The 24908-nt window shown below is 47.2% G+C and overlaps 1 protein-coding gene and 1 long non-coding RNA gene across 3 annotated transcripts in view; one reads left to right on the forward strand and one right to left on the reverse strand.

Moving 5' to 3' along the window:
- The window catches only part of LOC117602622 (uncharacterized), a 110468-nt gene extending 107822 nt beyond the window's left edge, over window positions 1–2646 (reverse strand). Inside the window, exon 1 of the long non-coding RNA XR_004581007.2 lies at window positions 2179–2646. This is a non-coding gene — a long non-coding RNA (uncharacterized LOC117602622). The remainder of the gene's footprint in view (window positions 1–2178) is intronic.
- The window catches only part of pxb (putative Hedgehog signaling attenuator pxb), a 190635-nt gene that overhangs the window by 47507 nt on the left and 118220 nt on the right, over window positions 1–24908 (forward strand). Inside the window, exon 1 of one of the 2 annotated variants that reach the window (XM_034320835.2) lies at window positions 2559–2805. The exons of the other annotated variant lie outside the window; for it this stretch is intronic. The gene's annotated coding sequence lies outside the window, so the exon portion shown is untranslated. Of the gene's footprint in view, window positions 1–2558; window positions 2806–24908 lie in introns of those variants that run through there. 2 annotated transcript variants of the gene reach the window in all.

Below are 24908 nucleotides of genomic sequence, written 5' to 3' on the forward strand. Positions count from 1 at the left end.
AACGATCGACCAAGATTTATTCACGCGAAATCATAAAATTTCTCTAAAACTTGAACGTTAAATATCTTTCCAACTGGAACATCGTGACTGTTCGAGGCTTGAATTTAGGTTTAGCGGGATCGCGTCGGGAACGATTTAATCGATGTCGACGACAAGGGAAGGCCGGATCGGGGTGTCTGATCCGACAAGGACGATCAGTGAATTGGGCGATCGACGACACCGCGTTCAACACGCATCTGACGTACACACGAAGGGGTATGGGCATCGTGATACGCTCGCAACGCCTCTTGTTTCCCACGATTCTGCGAGAGAAACCGTGACAACGCTCGAGGAAGGAAGAAGAAACACGGATGGAAGAACAGAGAGAGGAGAGCGAGAGAATAATCCGCTTAGATGGTCCGACACGCATGCCACGCTACTCACGATGTCTCTCTTAGGGCAGAACCACCACGGGAGTGCGTGTAACGCTGGCAGAGATATCCAGGATGGAAATAGAGAGGACCATCGCGGCGGAAAATCGTGGAACATCGTGATTTGCACGCGCGTCACACGCTGCTAACAAGCGATGATTCATCCGGAATACGAGAGCAAACTAATTTCTCAGGATACCGTGTTGCGAGAGTTCTAACCCTTGGATAATCGAGGTCAAAAACGAAATTTTTAAATTTTGAAGGATCTACAGGCCCTGGAAAGAATCGCGGGGGCAAGCGTTAATCCTAGATAAGACCCTTTAGTCTTTCTAAGAGACGTGACGAACCAAAACAGCATTACTTTTTTTAGCGGAAAATATGAAGATCAAAAGAATTGAGACTTTAAAGGATCAAGCTACACGGGGAGGTACAAGGAACGAGTACTTTGGCTCCGTTCCAGTCGTGGAAATTTTGTAGTTCGACGCGTCACGAATTTTGTTTTTCGACGGTCGTTTAAGTAGATCGTGCTCGAGCCAAGCCAAAGAGGGATTTTTTTTTCGGGAGGGTTCGTGTTATTAACGGACTCAATATCCTGACCCCCTGATAGGGTGCCTTCAGGGTGTTCGCGGCAGCTTGACGCCGGATATGAACGACCGATGTCACGTCACTGACAACGATAGATACGTTACAGGACGTATTTCGGCTATTTTGATATCCGTCGGCCGGTACGATTCGACACCTGTCGAAATTAATCGAGCCATTGGCGTGGGATCGATGGGAAAAGCTTTCAAGTTGAAACGAAGGTTGAACTTTACTTCGGGGGCCCGAAAATTATGGCCTTTTTTTTTATCTTCTTGAAGTATTTAACAAGTAAAATCTAAAAATCTAAGTTTTAAGGCGCGGAATCCATCGGTTCAGAAGTTATGCGTATGTAAAAGTGAGCGTTTTTAGCGTATTTCACAGGTTATTTCAAATAGACTGGTATTGTTTATGAAAAAAAAACTAACCTTAGGTACACCGGGTTTAGGCCGCCACTTATGTAATTCTGTTTTACCGACGGCGACTCCACTCATTGGACGACAACAGGCTACAAGACAATATGGCGTCGAAGTGACGTCAAATACGCTCAGTTTTATACACGCATCACTTCTGAACCGATGGATTCCGCGCCTTAAAACTTAGATTTTTAGATTTTACTTGTTAAATACTTCAAGAAGATAAAAAAAAGGCCATAATTTTTGGGCCCTCGAAGTAAAGTTCAGCCGAAACGAATGACTTTTCGAATCCCTAACCCCCTCCCCCATCGTCTTGTAACATTCGACGCTGACAGGAAATTTCTCTTCGCCGTTGTTTGACTTTCTTGCTAGTTGAATTTATTTACCGATATCGGCGACCAACAAAACACAAAACCGTGGCTGCAACTCGATACACAAAGAGACGAAATATCGAAGGTAGTATATCATGCATTATCAGCGAATGTTCGCGTACGACAACAACGTGGAAGCTATTTGCCTGCAATAATGTGTCTCGGTTGTGTGTTTGCTAAAAGTATAACCAGTGAGAGCTATTCAATAATACATCGATTCAATTTGATCGAATTCATATTTAAATTTCTAAAATGGCGTTCTGTTTGTCAATCGTGTCAGAGCTGACAATGTTGACGCGGAAATATTCGAGCGTTCTTTTCGCTTGCACCTGTCGCTGTATTATACATATATTATAACGCATAATCGAATCACGATATTGCATGTAATTATTATTTACTCACCTTGATGCGTCGAAATGATGATTTATCTCCCGGTGATGTAACCGCGAACAATCACAAAATGGCCTCCAAACAGGACAACGTAGACGCGTGAACACAAATACGCATACGACGCGACGCATTCGCGATCAAAATACCGAGAGGTTTCCTGTCGTATCTAACCGATCACAAAGGCTCCGATAGAACGTAAACACATTTACACCGTGCACACGCAACTATTCGTTTACCATGTTCGTTTACATACGCATATACTATCTAATGACATTTCACGGCTTGATTCCCAGGACGTACTACGCACAATTCGTATACACTTCGATGTCTCAATTAGAGACGAACTTCACTTCTTTCCGAACGCACTCCGATCACGCACGATTTCACCCGAAGTTGGCGATATTGAAACTAAATGTCTTCGGTTCGCACCCCTCCCCCCAGCAGTTTCGCGACTAGTCACTAGAGTTCGGAACCGCGAGTTCGACGACACGCGTTTCGGTAGTTAAATACGTATTAATTTAGCAAGTGTAAAAGTGTTTGATAAGTAAATGGCGTTAATTACCGACCAGGAGTGTTTGTTGGACACGAGGGATGGATAATGGGACAGTAGGAGCCGGACAGACATCGCTTTACGAACGAGTAAGTGATTGAATTGTTTTATGATTTTTTTCCTTCTTTTTCACTGCGTTGCCGCCATGTTTGTTTGCTACTGAATATTGAAAAACGAAGCGTTCAAAGAAACACTTACCTGCGCGATAAAAATAATGCTATTTTATCGAATATATTTGTGCGAATAAATACAGAGTTGATGGAAAGTCAACGATTGCACGATCGTGGTGATATCCACGACCAGACTTTCATTCCGTGTTCGATGCATGGCATGTACACGAAAACGGGCGTGGGTAATGGATCCATTCGTGGCGTGTAATTCAAGTGTTTCGCATTATCCATTGCAAACTAGTGTTCGTGTACGTCAGCACGAACTGCATTCGGTGCAATGGGCTGCAACGTGCAACACAGGCTGCGCCAATGCACTGATCTTGAATCGGTAAACCGGCTGGAACTGGCCATGAATTCCCATGATTCCGCGTCGATACGTTTTATCGTACGTAGAAATTGTTTTTGCCCGCTAACGATCGTTCGTCATGAAATTTCTCTGCTCGTAAGGATAGCCATACAACACGGTTGATTTGCATGAAAATATTCTGTTCTCGATAGCTAGGTGACCCATGTGTATAACATAAACGAGTAACGACCAGCAATTTTTCATCGTTCACAGGAAATCCGTAAAGGAGAAAAAAAAGGTCAAAACTCTTAGGCTCTGAAACATTCGATGCACGCTTTATTTGTCGTAGGAAATTATTGATGCTCATCAACGTAATCTCGATACACGTGTTTCGATTACGTCTACGTAATCGCGGTACGATTACGTGGCAATTTTCTGAAACTCGATTAAATGTCTGCAAGTTGCATAGATACACAGGGGGACGATCGCAATTACTCTCCGTAGAAAACCGCCACGAGCGGCTAATATACTTTGTAATTACTCTGACGCGATGGGAAAGGGACCGCGTATGCGTGCGATGCCCTGGGGTCACCCAAGGTACTTCGATCATTAAGTAATCTCGATACGTTGCATAAACTTACTTTCTCGAAAATTGTACATGAAAAGTACTTGATTTTCCTTCAGTTTGCTTCATAAAGGTTACGCTACCGTGGGTCACCCGCGGCCCACGGTGTTCGTTTAGCATTCAAATATGCTAAATGATCGAATTTTCTACAGAATCTCGGCGTAAATTTTCAAATTCACGTGGCACGAAACGTGGCTAAGAGCATTTCGAGGTGATATCTGGTTTGAACGGAGTCTTGTTTTGTTTTCGTCGCCGGTAGGCTCTCGCTTCCTGGAAATAAAGGGGCTGTTGTGAATCGAAGGACGGTAAAGTTGGACGGAAGCGAGGCGTGGAAAATTTATCCAGGGCTCAATTGTGCCGTAAAATAGACGGAGATTGCGTTTGTCTGTCGCAAGGGGAAGGTGTAAATCCGCGTGGGAGACGTTCGCAGGTTGGCAATCGCGTAACCGTGCTTTTGCTCACGCACGCGAATGCCACCCTCTCCTACCGTGCTCTCCTCGCAGCCTCATGGCATTTGCATATTTATGACTGTTTATAATGTATAATTGACGGGAATCCGCACACCATCGTGGTAAAGCTACCACCGGGGCTACACTGCCTTCTGCGAGCCGCCAAATCAGATTACCGGCTTTGCATTTTGGCTCGACCTCGGTCACCACCACCCACGACCATCACCGCCGTGACTTCTCTCCTTTCCACCACCTATTCCCTTTCAACCTCTCTCTTTCATTCAGAACTCTCTTAGCCCGCTCGTTTTCCCTTTGGATCCTCCGAAGTACCTACCTGTGTTGGTGTATTTTCGTTTTCCCTTCTTTTTTGCGACTTGCCTGCCGGAAGAGGGAGCAATTAAAACGAGCGAGTGTACGGAAGTGGCTAGATCTGTTGGCAGGGCCCGGGTCGCTTGCTTTTTCACCTGTCGAGTGGCTCGAACGACGTTGAATTTTACAGCCACGCGATTATGCGAGAAGAGCCAGTCGACGCGCGACTAGTCTCTGCGCTCTTAAGTGTGATTAGCAAAACGATGAATTATTCAGAAAGCTGTCGTTTAATTGTTTGCTCTTCCCTGCCGGCGACCTGCTAGATTCATCGAATTCCTCTTAGACCAGACGGGCCGTGTTTATTTATTTTCAAAGTGTCCTTCTCGCTGAACAAAGATGCGACCTGGGAGGATGTTATCCCAGGCAATCTTGATAATACAGCTTAAACCCGAAGATGGACACACCTTTGCTCTGTTCTTCAATCAGCTTAACCGGATAACGTCCCGCGACAATCGTTTCCAACAGATTCACGCGTGGCTTTTCGATCACGGCTCGACGTTACTTCTAACAAGATCGCTTTTAATAATCTGTACGTTCTCTTTTTGAGCTCGGTTTAAAACAATTCAGAATTCGAATGAATCCAAGTATCGTTTCTTTCGAATACACGGGATTTCACTATTTTTCAACGTGAAAGACGAGCGTATGTTCTCACCCTGAGAGTCTGGCGAGGGCAGACAGGGCAAAGGAACGTCGCCTTTCACTCGAGGTGGTGCACAATCCTCTTGACAAAAGGTTACAACCGGTTAATTTTCTAGTTAACGAGAACAACCGTGTCGTACGTGGCAGTCGTGTTCGCGCGCCGCTTTCTACCGGCCACTTTAAAGCTGCTTACATCGTTCCAGCAGGTTGAAAACTTTTGCCACGTAACCTCTGACATCAGTTACTTTACTGAAACGCTCTCTTTGACCTACCAATTTCCACGGTTCGCGTCATCCTCGCGCGTTTCGCCGTTTCCTTTTCTCTATTCGTCCCGGCTCCACGAGAAGCTGAAAAATTCGTAAACGCACGCGCGTATTTTCACCGTCCGTTCTTCTTTTTCCGGCTTGAACAATGCGTTGCGTTACTCGCAAGGACGTATTTTCCTAGTACTTTATGGTACTTTACGCTACCTCGGCTCTGAATAATGTATCGCTACGGAATTCCACGTTTCAAACGTTGTTTGCGAAACGACGAGCTGGTTTTACGCGGAAATCTGGTATGCGGCAATGAGCTGGCTCTCATAATTTAGGCTAGATTTTGCGACAAGATAAATCGACGATTTTAACTCTTTACGGTCGTATTTCCTGACCCATGCGTATTGTGCATCGTACGATAATTAAAAGGATCTGAAATCTTGAAAAGCCTTGTAATAAATACTCGGTGGTATCGTTACACGGAACGTTGCTGTGAATATTTCGTTCGGATCCCTTTAATCGGAGGCAATAAAACAGACCATAAACTGTACCACGTCCGTGTGCGTTCGGTGATGTAACAAACTTTCATGGTTGACGAGACGACGCGCCCAAGGGTGTGATAAATGCGCGAAGCGTAAAGTAACGAGCGGGAAACACGCGTAAATGTAGCAAAAGTATCGAGGAAGGAAAAATCAAATGGCCCGTGTATCGCGTGCTGACAAATTGAACGTTTCCACGTTTGACTTTCGTGGAAAATTAACGGATCGAACGTGTACGATTCCGCGATCCTGAAAATGAACAGAAATTTCCCGGCATTATCTATCGGAGCGAATGAAAACGCGTTGTCGGGCAGCGATTCATCGCGTGAAATCGCGGCGTAAGCTCGCCGCGATCGGGGAAAACGGTGGACTAAAGAGAAAACGCGCGCGGAATGGCAACGAAAAAGAGAAAACACACGGAGCTGAATAGCCCGTCCAAGCCATGCGTGATATAACACGGCGACGAGGTCCGAGCGTCACACGACAAATGGCGAGCCATTTGCGAAATAACGCATCGATAAACCCGCCGGCAAAACGAACGTCAGAATCGTTTCCTCTGCCCGTTTCAACCCCCTGCCCTCTCCCTCACTTCGATTCGCCCCGCTGGACCATCTGAATGGGAGGTGTGGTCGCATTCCTCGAACAAGAAAATACTTGGCATTTCGTATTCGCCCGGCAAAGGGTACGTTTTCCCGCGGCGATAAATTTAATCCAACGACGCTAAATAGCGATGACCGAACCCCCGGAATGTCGCCAGTTTGATCATCGCGAAAAACTAGAACTCGCGTTGTCGCGATATTGGATTTCACGTCGCAGTAAAAATTATTTCTTCCCCGATGAGAATCGTTCCCGAACTTTTATCGATCCCCCAGCTTCGCTACGATTTTCATTCTCCGACCGCTTCGATAAATCTTGAAAAATTTTTCCACCTCGTTCCCGGTACGCGTTCGCTGGAAGCTGGACGTGGAAACTCGATGAAATTTTTGAACGCAACCCCTCTTTGTTCCGGCAAATCTTTATCCGACCGATGGAAGTATTGGCCGGCAACCAAATTGCGTGGGCTCTCTGGTGTTGGAGCGAAGCGAAGAAGGGTGCGGTGGAAGGTGGAAAGAGAGATTTGCAAGAGGGATAAAGGTAGCAAGGGGGTAGACATGGGCGTGCCAAGCACTGTTTGGTCTCCGGAGAGAATATAGAGGGTGCAAGAGAGCTTCTGGTCGCTGGAGAGTGACTGTGGATGGATCGGCGTCAAAGTGAAGGAGGCTGATGTATATGCATGCTACTCCTGGGTCAACGGGATGGCCCGAATTACCATAAACACGCTAGATAGTAGACTAACTGCCGCTGTACCTCTTCATCCTTGCCCATTCTCTCCTCTTCTCTCTTTATTCGTCTACCTCTTTCGATTCGTCAAACTGGATCGCCAAATTTCGCCACTTTGATCGTTCGATACCGACGCGAACGTTTGTGCGGTTACTTTTTCGAGACGCGTCGATACGCAACAATGCAAACAACCGAACGTTAAATTGAATTTCGCGCGATCTTCTCGTTGAGTAAGCTCGTAGGAGAGTTTCCCGTGTCAGGATCGGATCGTGTTCTCGGTCATGGGTCACCGTACGGTTCAAAGAACCACCTGAACCAGGTGTTTGAGGCTTGGAACGGAAGAATCGATCAAACGTGGCCGTGGAACGAATAAACCCGACAGCATGGCAAAGGTTGCCCTTGCCCTTTGGCTGCTGCGCTACGAGAAACATCAAGGAGACGTTCTCTGTGATCTCGGACGGCAAAGGTCGATAAATGGAGGGAACAAGGCTGAAGGTTCGAGTATAGAAACTTGAGGAAGATATAGCGAGCTTGCGTTCTAGACGCTACAGCTATGACTGAAACTTCTAGTTAGAGGCTAGCCGCGAAATTATACAGAATTATAAAGTTTCCAATTGAACTCGTAAATATTCGAAATCTTTGCGCGGTTTAGTTTGTTTCGTTTAACGAAATCTCGTGGTCGGAAGTGGCCGGTGATATTATCCGGCGATAATTTGCAACGCTATTTAACGATGTCATTAACACGGAGGATCGATAAACCCCGCAGTGGGCCCGGTGCCAGTGGCCCGTGTGTCGTTTGAGCTTTTGTGGACAGGAAAGATAGCCGCTTTGTGATTCGTACGCCCGTACAGGCCGCTTAATACAGAGAACGAAGCGAAGCGGAACTGCTAAAAGGGGGATGGTTCAAATGGCAGAGCAAACTTGCCGAACGTTCAATTAATCTATTCAACGATGGTTTCTATCGTATCTTCGCGGCAATGTATCGATTAATCCGAATAATTTTGTTACCCTTGATAATGAAGAATTAATGGAATTACGAGCGAACGGGAATAGTCTTTTGGCCGGGGGTTGGAAGAAGAAATTTTTACGAGTGAAAAATCCAAAGCGTCGAAGGCGCTCTCGAATGTTAGTTCGACTGTTGGCGGAAAAGCGCGGCCAGCGAAGCGTGTAGAAAGCGTTTCAGCGATGCCTGGCGTTCGCCGGATTCTCGAGTGGGTCAAGAAGGGAACTCGAAGGAATGCAATTTTCCTCGGATGCACTTTGTGCTTTCCGTCGTTCGTTTCGACGATGAACTTTCACGTCAAGGCCGGCTACCAACCTACAGATCGATATTGCCTTCACGTGCTCGCCATCGACGGGAAATCGCATTCTTCGTTGGTCAATTTCGATGATCGATCGCGATCCCTTTCCTCTTTCTCCGTCACGAATGTTAACCAGTCTCTTCTTTGTCGTTACTCTCGGATAAGCGGAAGAGTTTCTTCTGATTCTGGAAAAATATTTTCCTTTCCGTCAAGTAGTTCAGTCTCGACAGCTTAAATCGAATAATAACGCGACAAATTTCGCGTCTTTCGTTCCTATTCGCTCGAGTTGTTCATCTTGCTTTCTCGCGAGAATTAACGCGAAAAGACGCGTCGGGGAGGGCAAGTCATTATCCGTGGAATTATTTTCATGCGAAACGAGGAAATGAAAGCTCGAGGAACGGCTGGAGCAAGGCTGAAACACAAGAAACTGCGAAAACGCGAGTGAGGAAGCAAGAAAAGGGGGGGAAACAAAGAGTTTGAGACGGAAGCAGTCTGCTTCGAAACCGCGAAGCAAAGGGAGGAAAAAAGAGCAGGCCTGATGGCTGCGGGGGGGGAAGGAAGTTTTGAAAGTTATTTAAATTAAATAGACTGCTGGGAAGAGGGAGAGGCGAGGAAAGAAAGAATAAGAGGACGGGAAACGTGGAGGAGGAGATAAGGGTTGATCGCGAAGAGGGTAAAGGTTGAGAAGGGAGGGCTGTGGAACCCCGACGGTATTGATAGCGACAACATCCCCCGGATAAAATATAACGCGCGTCTCAGCGCGGGGAATTAAAAGGTGTTTCTGCTCCCTTTTAACGACCTCGCCTTCGTCCTACGGCTCGAATACGCAAGAAGCCAGACCTCTTCGGGTTCGAGGCCGGAAGAGGGTGCTTCGTCCTGGAGAACGAGGCTGTCTGATATCGTCAGACTCCCTTTATGATTCTTCAACCCCCGCGTAATCCCGAAACGTCGTAAAATCACATTCTCTTTCGATATATTAGATTGATGCATATAAAATGATTAATTTTATTAAAAAGAGCTTCATTCTATTCATTTTTGTCAACGTGATTACGTAGAAGCTAGCTACAGAAGATCCAAGGGAGGCTTTGACAAGATATCATGCAGTAACGGTATCAGGATGCGTTGATCTGTACGAATCGGCCCTTTGTTGTATCCGGTGCTGTACGGCTTTGCTGGTACATCCATCGAGACTAATCGATTTCGGTGCCGTCCATTATACCAGCGTATACGTATCAGAGTTCGTTTCGTATTCGTGAAATTCTCGAGCCGTCGGCGGAGTTTGTAAACTGGCGTGTGCTTAGCGATCCGCGTAACCTGACGGATCGATCATCCATTTCGGCCCTCTCTGTTCCCTCTGTCGGGGTAAATAGCGGGAGTATTAAGTTCCCAATAAAAGTAGAAGCGATTCGAGGATGCCGTAATGCAACGTAGATCTCTCGAGCTGCTCTCTGGAGGCTAGACCTCCACCCTTCTTCCCATAGCCGAGCAGCTCCAGTTACACCAAAGTTTTGGCGGCAATAATGGACGCTGCCGCTCCGAAACTTCGAGTATTGTTTTATCGCCTTTTAATACCCACCCTCTCTCAGGTAATGCAGACTAGAGGTAGACGCCTGGTTCGACTTCCGTTTCCCACTTCCTCCTCGCGGAATTCACCCTCGGCTACCCCTTTCGCCTCTTTTCATGGTGGTGCTTAACGATAAGTGATTTCGTATGCACGGAAGCGACTCCCCTTAATTTCAACGCTCGTAAAACCTCCACGTTGCCCGACGATTCCTCCAACAACCAGACAATTTTTCCATCCGAACTTCCTCCACCTTGTCCTCCCCGACAAGGGATACTTGCCATTCCCTTTCGCTGTCTCTTGTATATTAATTTCTTAACGATTCCTTCATTTTCTCGCCGAAAGGTGTCCAGAAATTGCTGAAAGGACAAAGGGGGACTCGATATCGTCGTTCCAGGTACGAACGATCGTTAGGACAATTAATTCGATCGTTTCGGTCACGTTTTCCTAGACCTTTTCTACCTCTCTCAGATGCAATTAAAGTGTTGTTTTCCTAATTAACGTTCAACCGTTTGTCGCCTGTTTCTCCGCCGTTCGCTGCTGGTTGCGCAATGCAGCAGGAGATCGGCGCGAACAGACCACTCGATGGGAAACGAGGACGATAAATCGGTCGTAACATTTATCGGCGCGAACAAAAACAAGCACGAGTTGTTGCAGCTCACTCGGATGCAAATAAGATCAATCGAAAGTACGGGAAAGGGCCATCGAAAAGTGACCCGGTTGCAAACGATGCCGGTACGATTGGTCCCTGTAGAGTGGCCGCTTCTCGATGGAATCTCGCGTTTGATCGCGATCATAAAACAGAAACGATCCTCTCGTATTAATTGAGGAGCCGCGATGCAACGATGGAGGAGCGAACCGGGTCGACGCTTCCGTATTAACGCGGATAATATTTTGTCCGGACGGCAACGAACGAACGTCACCGACGACATAGGTCGTTAATTTTCCTAGCTGAGCTCGTAAAGGACAAGCGAGAAACGCGTATGCGGACACGGGGACAACGGGAACGGAAGAGAGACAGCGGGGTGGACAACGGGGTACGCCGCTGCCGGAGGGGGACGTGGAGTAATTTATGGGAGAAGTTTTGATATACTGCGCATTTAGGGTAGAACTTTAAAATATTAAAATAGCTACGGCGATACGATAGAGGCTCGAACCGCGACGGGAGATTTATCATGCGCGGCAGATAACGTTGTATACAGTCGCTGCGACACAACGGGTCACACTGACACTCACCCCTCGAACTCTCGACACCGTCACACTTTGCCGTACACCCCTACCCTACAGTCACTCGCGAAAGTCTTCGTACAAGTCCGAAAAATGGACGTTTTCAAATCAAATTAATAATAACCTTGTGTAGTAACGTATGAGATAATAATTGTTTATTATATCCTATGTTTTTCATATTTATTTTCAAACAATTGCAAGATTTTCTAAATAGCCCTTTCGCAGGGTGGACGAAGAATTTCACGAGTGACTGTAGGTATGCCTTTCTCCTCGCTTATGAATACATCGTTGGGTTTAGCTTCGTTCGAATGCGATTTCGATCCCGCCGTATTACCCCTTACGACCACCCTTCTCCATTGAATGCTATATTAGAACGATTCGGGTAGACCATCGTCGCCTAAGTCGTTCCTTGACCGATACCACGATCTTCAACGATAGACCTTCCGTTCATAAATTCGCTACCCCCTTGCCGTAGATACACGCTTTATGAATATGCGGCGTAAACCCTTGCTCGATAAGGGGAGCCACGAAAGCGTCCCTTCGAAGAAGACGCTATTATCGAAAAAGGGGGAACAGTGAGCGTTATCGAACCGCATCGAAATCGTTCGTCGTCGCGGAAAAGATTTTCAAACGATTAGCTGTTGCGAATGGGCGACGAAAGAAAGAAAAAACCCGCATTCGATTTCGAGGCACGTAATCGACGATCTTTGACGTAGTCATGAATCACGTGGCAAACAACGCGCGACCTACTGGCACGGTCTTCGTCGCGCGTACCCTTGGCAGTCGATAATACAAAAAAAGAGAGAGAGAAAAAAAAACAGACACCCTCGAGGAACGTAACCCTACTCGGGTAGGGTGAGCGCGCGGTGTTGGAAGTGCAACCGAGGACGAGGTCGAGGACACGCGCAGCATGTGGGGCCGCATATGGCGCGTGGCTTCCCATTGTTAAGGGCGCGGCTTACCTAACTGACTTTATGGTTGACCGTACTTGCAGGGTGAATCCAGCCCGTCCTCCTGGGGCCCATGTGCGCAAGGTGTCCTCGAACGATTCATCCTCCATAACTATTGTTGCCTCTCGTTACATTTTTTTCACGGCGTACGAAGAATCAATAACGCGTCCGCGGGAACGAAATTTTCATCCGCGATGATACACCGACGATGAGAACGGACGATAGCTTGAAAAATGGATTGTTATTAATATTGTTCGTCCCGGGTGCCGTGGATCGAATCAATTCGCCGAATGATCCCGTGGTTTCGTTAATTAAATCGATCCGTTTATCCGTGAATTCGTTATTACGTAACAATAATCCGATAAGCCGATTTATCGAGAGCAACAGTCGGTGCCTTTCGCCGAAGTAGTAACCGAAGTAACTAGGAAACATTGCGAACGGTATTTACGGGGCAAAGGAAACGCGCTTGTTAATTCCGGAGACGCGAATCGGGAATTCCGTTTCGATTTAATCGAGAAGCAGCCGTCTCGTCTCTGGGGACAGTGTTTTTGAAATCGCGATAATTTCAATCCTTGACGAATCCCTTATCGAACAATGTACGATTTGGCGCGAAGGTTTTTGAACTTTTCTTCGTGGCAAGGATGCCAGGTGGAAGAGTATGAATACCAAGGGCTGTCTGTAATTCACGAAAAAGGGACCGGGATAGTAATCAACGATTCTCTCGAATAGAGGGAAACTAGGACGCGGGACATTTAAATTATACATTCCCCCCCTTGAGGAGGAGAAACTGAACGGCTGAAGGAGGGATAGGAGGACTCGGGGAATCGAGCAGGTTAGGCGGGTGCTAGAAATCGTGCTTACATAACGGACAAGTCTGCGAATCGATATACACGTAGGTGCCATTGGCATTCCCTTCCTCAGGAACTCAACAGGCTTGGTAGACTGGCGGAAGCTCGTAGCGGGAAACGCCAGCCGAGTGCATCTTGTTGGTCGATTATCGGCTACAGAACCTGGAACGTATTTAACTCGTTATCGAATCATCGAATCGAGCCGCGTGCTTTGTCGTGCAAACAAGAGCGCTCGGTTGTTCGACAAGAACGACCAGGAGGGATTGGAACGATCTCTCGAAAGCGTTCCGCCCGCTTCTTCAGTTATTCTGCTCGACTGTTCTCGTTAATTAAGATCTCCGTGTTTATCGACTCTATCGCCGGATTGGTGGACTGAAATCCTAGTATTCCAATCGTCGATAGTTATTTTCAAGTAACTAACATTCGTCGAAATTAAGATAGCCCAACGATCATTTACGGAACAATTGTTCGACAGACGAGATACTCGTTTAGAAATAGAAAACTTCTATCGTGCTGTGTAAAATTCCCCCTCGTTCGTTGCTCGTACGCCGAAACCAGGCCGTCGTGTTTCGACGGTTAATGCACTTAACTTCCGGATAATCAGACGAACGTTGTTTGCCGAGTTACGAAACGCTGTGCTACGCGAAACAGAGTTAGAAGCCGCACGCTCTGTGCAGCCGCACATATCCTTTGGGACACTGGAAGCAGCCTGCACGGCATCCTACGTCAAGTATATCAACGTCCAGCGAACCGAGAGACAGCAGAACCTCTAGGATTCCGAGGGTGTTTCGAGAGCATCTCGTTTCGCGAGGCGTTCTCCTCTTCTATCTCCAATCTCAGTACCTCGTACTTGTAGCCAGTAGACAGCTTTTCTTCGCGCGGTTTAACTGAACGACGGTAACTTATTTAGAAGCTGGGCGTTATTCTCTGATTTGCGCGGCTCAATCGCTGGAATTACGGATGGAACCAGGTCTGCTCGAAACTTCGGCAAAGTTCGATGATAGAATTTCTGCCAGGTACACAAGTAGAATTGCTTCCCTTGCGAGCGTTTCTTTCCTGACTGGCTCGCATAATTCGTGGCCCGATCTGACCGTTAACTCGGATGGTGCACAGGAAATTCGTAAGTGCACGCGTGCGTGAACGTACCTTCCACCTGCTTGCATGGGGTATCATTTTGCAATGTTCGAATTTGAGTGGTAACAGAAGGGAGGAACAATGAATTAACTAATAGCAGGGAAGTATTAGAAGGGATACGAGGTTTTGTATAAACAGAAAGGATACGCGTATTAGGGTGGTTATCGGTAATCGAAATTATCCTGAATTATTATTAGTTTGTGCGTTGGAGGTGACGGCTCGTTTGCTATTCCCCTCAATTCGATTACCTTGTCGTTCCGTTTGGTCGATCGCGACGATCGTCCGTTAGCGAAAATCCATTTTACCCCGGCGAATGGCGTACGCATCGACGCCCAATGACGCGGTGCAACTCTAACGTCGGATTAACGGAGAAGTAGGTTGCCGGCGAACTTTAGATTACGTCGAAGTTGTACGCTCGAGTTACGTTAATTCGTGTCAAGCGGCTATTACAATAACACGTCGATCCCGTGGGATTTCGGGGAGCAAGTTTCCACGAAACATCGCGAGGGAACGCCAAGTGCTGCGGTCCAACGGTTGCTTTGCTTTCCAAGCGTGTACATATCCTGAGTATGCCGGGAGACAGTGACGCAAATATTATCATTGCCAAATAATTGTGTAATAATTCAGAATTTCGATAATTTTCAAGGCGAGAACGATTTGAAATCTGGAAAGGCAGGTTAAAATTTTTGAAAAGCGTGTCCCGAAACGGTAATAACGAGCAGAATGGAAGGCTGTTTTATATTCGTCAGCGTCGTTTCGAGAAAAGCTGCGCTGCGTTCGACGGCGTGCCACGAAATTCGTTCCAGCTCGTTTCGACGGCAAACGGCATGGCCAATCGAAGCCCGCCACCCTCGTCGGACGACAGTTTAATACGCATCAAATGGTCGGAACGCGGGTGACGGGTGTCGGGGTGAGGTGAAAAAAAAATGGGCGAAAACGTCGTCTCCGTGGGCGTATAAAGCACGATGGCGCGCAGGATGTCGCGTACGTGCCGACTTTGCGGGCAAACGCGAACCACGAATGGGGTTTTGATTCGATGCCGGACGTGAATTGGGTTGAGAAAGGGTCGCGAGCGGTGTATAACGCGCTAGGACACGCGAACCACCGGCGTCTGCGACACGTTAGGACGCCTCGAAGGCGTCGCTGCTCTGGCACCGATCTAATGGAGACGTTTCCCGCTACGAGACTCGATTTACAATTCGATCGGACTTAGCGATAAGTTTCGCCAGCCGGTATTACCTGTCAGGTGTGTCGGCGAACCGATTGCCCAGCCGTTCGCTGTATTGTTCGCTGGATCGATCGATTGATCGACCGATACCGCCCCGTTGGCAGCCGGTAGGAACTCGACGCCTTTACCGCGAGCTCAACTTATATCGATAATTCAACGGGAAGAACTTTAGCTTCCGAAGGAACATTCGCGTTAACTTCCGTTCGAGTTTCGCGAGACTTGGAACAAGTGGCCGTCGTAGCTTGGAAGGCATGGTCGAGGAAAATCTATTTCGTTACAAGTTCACTGTAAACGTGCTCCGTCGATACTTCTGCGAGGAAATACGAGCTTCAGTTTATGATGGCTCAACAAATATGTATCCCACTATTTGCCGGAATATTAATAACTATATTTCGAGTATAAATTAACAACCTAATTACGCCCCCATCTCCATCATGCCTCTATCATTTAATCCGCCATTGTTATCGTTATTACTATTGTGATTATTATGCTGGTGGATGATCGTTTATAAGTTCTCATTAGCGATAAACGATATTGGGCACGGATGTGTGTGTCAGCAGCCATTGCAGCGGTACACTTTGTCGTAATCACCGGACCAATGCGGTGGAAAACGAAACGTTCTCACCGCGATTGTTTCTGTCCGGGCTTTTCGATTTCCATCGATTAAAATATGCGCGAACAAAACGTTCCTTTGATGAAAATTTTCGCTGCCATCAAAGGAATCGTTTCAGCCGACATTAATCGATCGTTTCAACAAGGATCAATCATCGAAACAACGCAATGAAACGGCTTTCTGTTACGTATCGAAACGGGTCATGCTCCTTCCGCAAAATTAATCCGGAATTAACATTGACCCCGGCGACTTTCGATCGGCGGTTGTGGTCGTGGTTGTGGCAGCGGTCACAGGGATATACTCCACACGGGATGAGAAACAGCTTGATTGCCGTACGTGCACGGTGTTCTCGGTGTCGTTGTAACGTGTCACGTGCACACATCATACATGGCTGCCGCTGGCTTGTCAGTTCTGCGTTTGACAGCGTACACGTGCTTGGCTTTCTCACGAATGTCAATCAGCTCGAAGGACGTACGCCTGGCTTACGAGGGAACCAACGACGAGGCTTGTACAAGCGAGCTTTACAAATCGAAGCACGACGGTGCGCTCGCGCTTTAACTTCGTTCACGTTGAATTCTCCGGTGCGCTGGTTGCGCGTCGCGTCGCCTCGCGTCGCGGAGACGCGTGGAAATTACTCGATTTCCCGAGGGAACAGACAGCAGAGTCGGGTCTCGGTTTCGAAGGTCGACGGTGAACGCGTTCTTTCGGATAAGTTACAAATTTTTCCGGCGAACTCGACGCGTTTAGAAACCGACACAGAGAGATAGAGATAAAGGGAATGGGAATTTCGGCGAGGTGTCGCGGACCTGGCGATAAATCCTGGTGAAAGATGACCCCTGGTGCTCCTGGGACGAGGATTTGCTGGCGCGCGAACCCGAGTCCTCGTGCCCGAAGTCTAGCCCGAAGGGTAAAACGCGGGGGGTGGCGGTGTCGTGGAGCGGGCGAGGCTTTTGACTCTTTGCCAAGAGTAGACTCTCTGCCCTTCTGGCATCCTGGCATCGCACGCATCGGGATTAGCGACGTACAGGGCCAGACTACGTCAGGATTTATGATTGAAGCTTCGCTGGACCGCGGAAAATGGAAGGGAAAAAGTGAGATGGAAATGAAAGGAAGGTAGAGAGTGGAAGAACACAAGGTGGATAGGGGATCGCGGCTTCTAGTCGAGAGATTGAACCCGGAGAACTCGTAAAATTTGGCATCTGGCGTGGCTGCCTCGGCTTCTGCTTGCTTCTGTTCCTTTCTGTCCCAGTGTACCTACTTCTTTCGCTCTGCTACACTCGGAATAGATTCCCCTCTCGGAATGGGTTAGCTCGCATCCTCTGCTTTTACGATTGGGAATCGGAGTTCCGGTGTTCCGCGCTGTCTGAAGTCAAGTGGTCCTGGACCAACGTCTTTATAGACTTCCTCTTCGCTTTTTCCTCTCTTACTCCCCCCTTTTTCGTTTCGTTCCTGCACCATACTCCTCCCGGGGCTATTCTTCATCCAGCCTGCTCGAATTAACGCGCGTGTTGGGATACTTTTTGCGTTCTGCTTCTAGTTACAGCCTTTCCTTCCGTTTCGTCTCTGTCGGATGGAATTCACGTTGTTCTCTACGGTTTGAATTAGGGAGGCGGTTGCTTCTTTTCTGCGAAAACTAAGCGTTTGTTGAAGATTTAGACCTAACAATTTACCGAATATATTTTATACAAGTCCAAAGTTGTCTCCTCTATCTTTTTTTCTCCTTTTTCAAGATGCTTCAGAGTGTCGGCTTGAATCGAGCCACTGCCACTTCGATTCCGTCTCGATCCGCGCGAACTCGATCTTTTCGTTCGCTTCCACTCGGCATCTTTCCTTTTTTCGTTGAAAGCGACTTAAAGACTACGCTGGAATCCAAGGGGCCCTCTCGAGTCTCTGGCTTGTAAATCGTGGCGGTACATAATAGTCGAGCGGCTATAAGTCGAGCTCCGATCATGTTCGAGTATTAGAACCGCTTGTTTTACCTCGAGGGCCGTATTACGACCTTCCGATAGCCCGGTAATACTTGGCTAGCAACTTGTCGTACGAAGCAACGGAGGTCGAAGGTGCAATCGTTCGATCAACCGATCGTGGAGGAAAATTATTCCGCGACGTGACCGATTACTCGTCCATCTATCCAGCCACCGATTCGTTCGACTCAATTTTATTTCATACACGAACCAACCTCTCGTCGAGTTATTGGGTTCATCGTAAAATTTTATCCGTTGGTATGCTATCCATTCTGTGCAATTATACACCGAATCCGATGCACCCCGGCGACAGTCGGTGCGTTAATGAAGCGATCGCAATTACTATTAACGAGACATCGCTGCGGTTATCGACGTTTATGTCATTTACCACTGATTTTACCGATATTCGATTACGTTCGATTAATAAATTCCTGCTAAAAGCGTCAAGAAGAATTCTAAAAGCATCGAATCAGTCGAGGTCGAGGGATAATTTAGCGGGTTTCGCGATCAACGAGCGGAATACCGGTCGATGAAATCGATGGCTAAAGAAATCTTAGGAAAGCCATGGGTCTTCTGAATAACACTGAACATCGGTCCCCACTTTGAAGCGTATAATACACTGACAAAGGTGTGCTTACTTCTAGCTACGTACAAACATCCGTATATAATTGCACGTCGCGCAACTTTGTCCTTTGCGCGTGTAAAACGAGCGTTTACCTCGATTTACGTCCGCGTAAATAGCCAAGCACCACATCAATTAAATCGATTATATATGAATGCTGTCGAACTATAAGTTACACGTTACTCGTTACGATCGATCGTTAAAGAGACACCAATTTCCGTGGAATGTAAATCGCTTTATTACCTTCTTAACTACCTTCCGGAATCGGGCGCGATATCGCGTTTCGATCGACTTCCCTAAATCCCTGGAAGGATCATAAAACGGTTACGTCGCTATCAAGCTCCGCGAATTTAAGGAAATTATCTTCCTCGAACGCGCACCTAACTGCGCTTATCACGGCGGAGCGATGAATATCCTCTCCCTTATTTATCCAGTCTCGTTTCTTGAACCTCCAACAACGGGATCCGGGTTAAGCGGTTCAGAAGACCGGTCGTGCTTTTCCTCCGACCGTTGAGTCGACGTTAATTGATCGCGAAACGACGGCCGAGTATCATATGTTGATGAAAATCGAAGCATTAAGCGTGACTTTATCCATCATCGCGTGAATAGAAGAGGGTCGAGGAAGGTTGCCGAGAAGGATGCGAAAGCGTCCACGTGGGACGTGGCAACGTAACCCGAGCACGGCTTCCTGGGAAATGGCCCGTGAGCCATCTTATACTCTCGTGTATCCCGGTTCACGTATTCCTGACCACATACACGTTTCCAGCCAACGTCTTGTAGCTCGTGTATCTCTCGCTGTCTCTTTCTATCCTCGAGCGTGCAAACGTGGAAACGTGCTCACGGCACGACCCTTTTCTGACACCTACCCGACACCACCTTCGGCTAATACCTACACGCTCTCGCGTACCGGGATACGTGACCGAAAGCGAGCTTTGCAGTTGTAGATTTTCAAAACGAGCCAATTCCGGCTTTAATAAGCAACTATCGCTGGGAGCGATCTGCGTGAAAGGGTTGAAGATAAAGCAGTAGCAAAGCAGGTGGCATGGAGGAAAACGAATGATATATTTCTGATGGTTCGCGCGACTAGGGTCTAACGGCGGTCCAGGGTAATTATTAATTAGCCGAGTCGGTGGCCGGCGGGCAATTAAGCCCGGTCACGTAAATAATCGTGAAATTATATCGGCCATTATTTACTTGAGAAATGCAAAGAGTAAAGTAACGGAAAATCATGGTGCAAATTTAGCTGCGATAGAACGTAACCGGGCGGTGAACGTTTCTATTAATTCTATCGGTGTCTCTAAATAACAAACGAGCCGCGTTAATACCCGCGACGATGCGGTCGTTCGCGTCGCTTATAAATCGCGCCAGTTATGCGACTAACTATTTTCGATGTGTCGTAAATTCAACCCGCGGTTCGCCAACTTTTTTTTTTTTGCCCGTGGTTTTATTCAAAATATGAATTATTTGCAGTTTGGTCAAGTGCAAAGTAAATAAAAAATCGTATCGTTCGTATGGATTGTTCGGGGCACTTCTTTTAATTGTGTACATTCGTATACACGTTTCAGGGAACGTATTAAATTTATATCGCCTCTACCATTGTTAGTATATATTTCTATGATATTTTCCTTTTTATAATATTCAGATTACGGAAGGGTAGTTTCGTTTCTATTACCTTGGGTGGATAATAGAAACGGGTAGAGTAATATTCGTACAGGCCACTTGTAAATCGGTCCACTCATATCCGCAACTATTCGGATTTTCCGCTCGCCCTGTTCTTCCGTGCGGTCTGAAAACTCGAGAACGCGCTGGCAGCAGGGTGTATCTCGACTGGTGCAGTGCATGCGGTCGCAATGTGCTGCACAATGCACGTTGCATCCTCCTGCTGCGAGTGTCGTTTATTTGCTCGCCAGCTCTCTCTCTCTGTTTTTCCCATCTGCTGTCTCTCGTTTGGTCACTCATTTCCGTCACGACGACCGAACACCAGACAGAACAGCTTTCTGTCGTCCACGTGTGTGCACACCGACGCGATACCAGTTTTCTTCGTGTACGTGATTCGTCGTCTCGCTCTCTTCCTCACTCCCGTTGCCAATGTATGCAAATCCTGTCTGCGAACTTGCTAAGTGCATGCGCAAGTGTATTAGGAAGACTATAAATTGTAGATCGAGCGAAGGAAGTGTTGCGGAACTATGAGAATTTCCGGGAAATTGAGTCAACCTTGGTTTCCCGAGTTTCGCCGATAGCTGACTCGACGCCGATATTTTTCGTTATTTATCGATTCGCGGAAAAAACCGTAGCCTGGCGATAATTTTGGGAAAGCTACCGCTGGGATGTGCTTGCGGCTATTAATTTTGGAGAAGCAACCATCGGGAATTTATGGGAAAGCTATTTCACGAATAATTTATTCCCGTCTGATAAAGTCGTTTATGAACAGATAAAAATACAAGTAAATAATATTTTTTTTTCCCCATCACCGATGTATCCCGTTTATCTTTGAAAAGCAGGTGGAAAAAATAAGAGCAGAGAAAACAGTCATCCACTCGCCTCGATTCAGCTATCGTCGCGTGAAAGTATGAACCGCTTTAACTTCTTCCTTTCGCGCCATTGTACACTCGGTTACCGCTCTTTAAAAGTATTTCACCGTCATTCGGGAACGGGAATCGTCACCGCGTACATGCAAAACGAGAACGTTATGCGGTTTAGGTATACGAGTCGCGAAACCGATCGAACTTTCCAGCTTTACGTCGATACGACGTTGAAACCGAGACGGGTTTGCCGTTGGAAAGTTTCGAACCAGGCCAGCTTTTCATTCTATCCATCCCCCGTCGAGCATCCTGTTATCGCGTATCGACACCCACCCAGCTTTAAATTTCCAAAACGAGCAGAAACAGCGGCCGTCTCGATGGGTTCGACGTCAAAGCACGACACGGGTTCGCGTATCGTTTCGTTTCATTCGGCCTTGAAAATTTTCCGACGAAATGTCTCGCGAAACAAGAACGACACAAAGGACAAGGGGAGGATAGAAAAGTTGGAGCGATTATTTACATAAAGATAAACGTTTTGGCTTAAGCGTATCAGAGGGCAGGCGGAGGGAAAAGTAATTTGCGACGGTTAGTCGGGAATCCGATTTACATTTAATGCAAGAGGAAAATCCCGCGGACCCCGGAACCGACGCGACGGACAATTAATGCGTTCCGCAGGTACGCGAAAGGAAGGAGAAGGATCGTTAAAGCGCGAAGCTTTCGCCCTCGGGACGAGCAAAAGGCAGGCAACAGTAAATTTGCATCCATTTCGAAATACGTGTCGGTCTGTCGGCTCGAAAAGAGGCTGGGTGGAGGCGTAGGGGGTGGTCGGATAGGGCGCGAAACCCCCCCTCGCCTTTTAAGGGGAGACTACTCGGGGAATTGAGTAGAAAAGAGGGAGCGCTTAATCGGCTTTAATTGCAAACATCGCGCCGTTTCAGATTCCCGCGAGCATTTCACGGTTTTGAATCACGGTTCCGCCGCGACTGCCTTCGGCTTACCCTCGCGTCACCTCTCATTTCTTTTTCCTTTCCTTCTTCCTGTCTTTTATTCGTTCGACAACCGCGATCCGTGCGACGTCTGCTCGCCCGATTCATTTTCTCCTTTCTTTTTTTTCTTTTCTTCTTCGTTTTCCATCGAACGAGCAGACGAACGAATCGACGCGGTACGTTTAAATCTGTCCGCGATGCTTTAATTTATTCACACGTTCGCAGACGTTCAGAGATGAAATTGAATCGAGATCGCGTCGACGGAATATCGACGTGAAAGCTTCGTGATTTACGGAACTGAAAAATTTAACCCGATACGCGCGACCGACTGTTTGCGTACGAGTGCAGCGAGGATTTTAACGCATCGCAAACGATTAACGTCGAACGTTCGTCCTTTGATCGAACGGATATTTTGATTCGATGCTCTGTACGCGAACGCGAACGTAATCGGGCTGAAACGATTAGGATCTGGCCGCTTTTATTAGCGTTTAAAACGGAACGTTCGATTTTCCAATGAGCACGTCACGGTCGAACGGAGGTTCTCGTAAAATACTTTCAACCGTGCGAAACCCTTTAACCTGAATTTTCCTGATTCGCGAATATCGACTCGTCGAACGAACGTGAAAGATTTCAAGAAAAATTGCTCGGTCACGTGGCTGTGCGAGGGAAAAGGGTGTTTTACGGTGAATTTTCATGGGCGCGCAGCGATGGCGAACCGGTCGCATCGATGTTCGCGTCGAAATATTGGATTACCTGCAACCCGGTTCGCTGATTTCGTCTCTTGTCGACAAATAATGCCGTGTTATTCCATGAAAGTCGCTACGAAAGGGGAGGTAACCTCGAAACGAAATCCATTCCGTCGTTGAAATACCGAGTTATTCGCCTCGAATATCTTAAGGACACTCTTAAAAGAGAATCAGAACCGCGAAGGCGGGCTTTCGGAGCTTCTCGCTTGGAGCGTCGAAAAATATTTAAATTCGACGATCTCATCCTGGGGAGTCAAGGAAACGTGTCAGACAAGCGTGGCAAATGAGAAACCTCGACATCTTTCTCCGGGTAAATAGAACGTGCGCGAATAGAAGTATGTTTTTTATTTACTTAAAACCTGAAGTCTAAAGAACAATCGCGTAATCTGAATATTACAGAGCAGAAATGTGCAAGAAGAGAAATATTACACAGATAAGTATACAAAAGTGACCTGCTTTTACTATTCATGATAGTAAAAATCGTGAATCGAGCAGCATACGCGGCAAATAAACCGCAGTAAGGATGACGCGGACGAAGAAGAAAGGGCAAGAAAGAATAAGTAAAGAGCGAAAGAACAAGACGGCATTCCACCTCTGCCCCTCCTGGGGGAAATCACATACTTCCAGGTTTTATGAGTACTCCCGTTTCGACGGCGACCCCCGGGAAAGGCTCCCCTATCTTACCCCTCGAATCGCACCGACCACCTTGCTTCTTCTTTCCCTCTGTTTTTCTTTCGTCTCGCTATCCCTCCTCTCTTTTTCCTCCCTGCATCGTTCGCCTCCTTTTCTTTCTTCTTCTTTCCCCCTTCGTCTCGCGGGAATACAAATGCTCGCGATCCTTTTGTCTTGCCGGATTATGCCCGCGATACGCTTCGATGTTTAAGACGATACTCGAAAGCGAGCGGTTTCCGCGAATCAAGAGAATCAGTAACCGCGACGACGTAAACCCTGATCTCTGAAACGGCACCCTCAGGCGAACGTCCATAATTTTATGTAAATCGGACACTTCACCCCCGAAGTGTGCTGTATTGAAATGAAATTCAATTCTTTGCTATTTAATTTCGAATATATCAGCGAAAGTTTAAAGCTAGCAAAAATTGATACGTAAGCAAATTACTTGTTCTAGTTTACTCTATCAGCGCAAGGTACGCAGGCAAGTTACTTGCATCGGGTATACTCTAGCAACGGTAGGCTTTCGAATCTCAACTTCCTTACTAAAATCGAACAAGCCCATTCGAACGATCAGAAAACTAATAACTCGGCAAGTAAACTCCAGGTAATTAACAGTGCGATTAATCACCTGGTTCGAAAACACGCAGCAATTACCACTCTCCTCGATGAACTGTCGACGCTTTCGTTTTTATCGAACGACAGAAAGCGCGAACGCGAGCGTGCCAGTTTCTCGCGAAACCATCGACAATGTTTCGCTATTTCACCGGAAAGAGAACTAGACGAGCAAAAGGAATCGTGAAAGCGTTTAATTTAAATGTTTAATTCCGCCGCCGGGCGAAATTGTTCAGCAGCAAGGCAGAGAATTTTCTCGCTCGGTTCTTATCGACTTTCGGACCGATAATACGCGAGGAACATAGAACATGTTCAGATAGGGTGAAGACAGCTGGCGCGGGAGGAAGGGTAGCGGAAAAGGGTGGAAAATGGAGACGGAGGGCAGCGAGGTGGCATACCTACGTGTACCTACTCCATCTCCAGCGAAGCGTACGGACCGACGGCTAGATTATCGATTGACTACCGTATCTCGATAGATAGCGCCGATTCTCTCTCTCTCTTTCTCTCTTCTCTGCTCGCTATTTCAGGATTCTTCGGTCGCCCATGCATGTTGGT

The sequence above is a fragment of the Osmia lignaria genome, chromosome 12 (assembly GCF_051020975.1).
Source record: "Osmia lignaria lignaria isolate PbOS001 chromosome 12, iyOsmLign1, whole genome shotgun sequence".
In the NCBI taxonomy this organism is placed as follows: domain Eukaryota; kingdom Metazoa; phylum Arthropoda; class Insecta; order Hymenoptera; family Megachilidae; genus Osmia; species Osmia lignaria.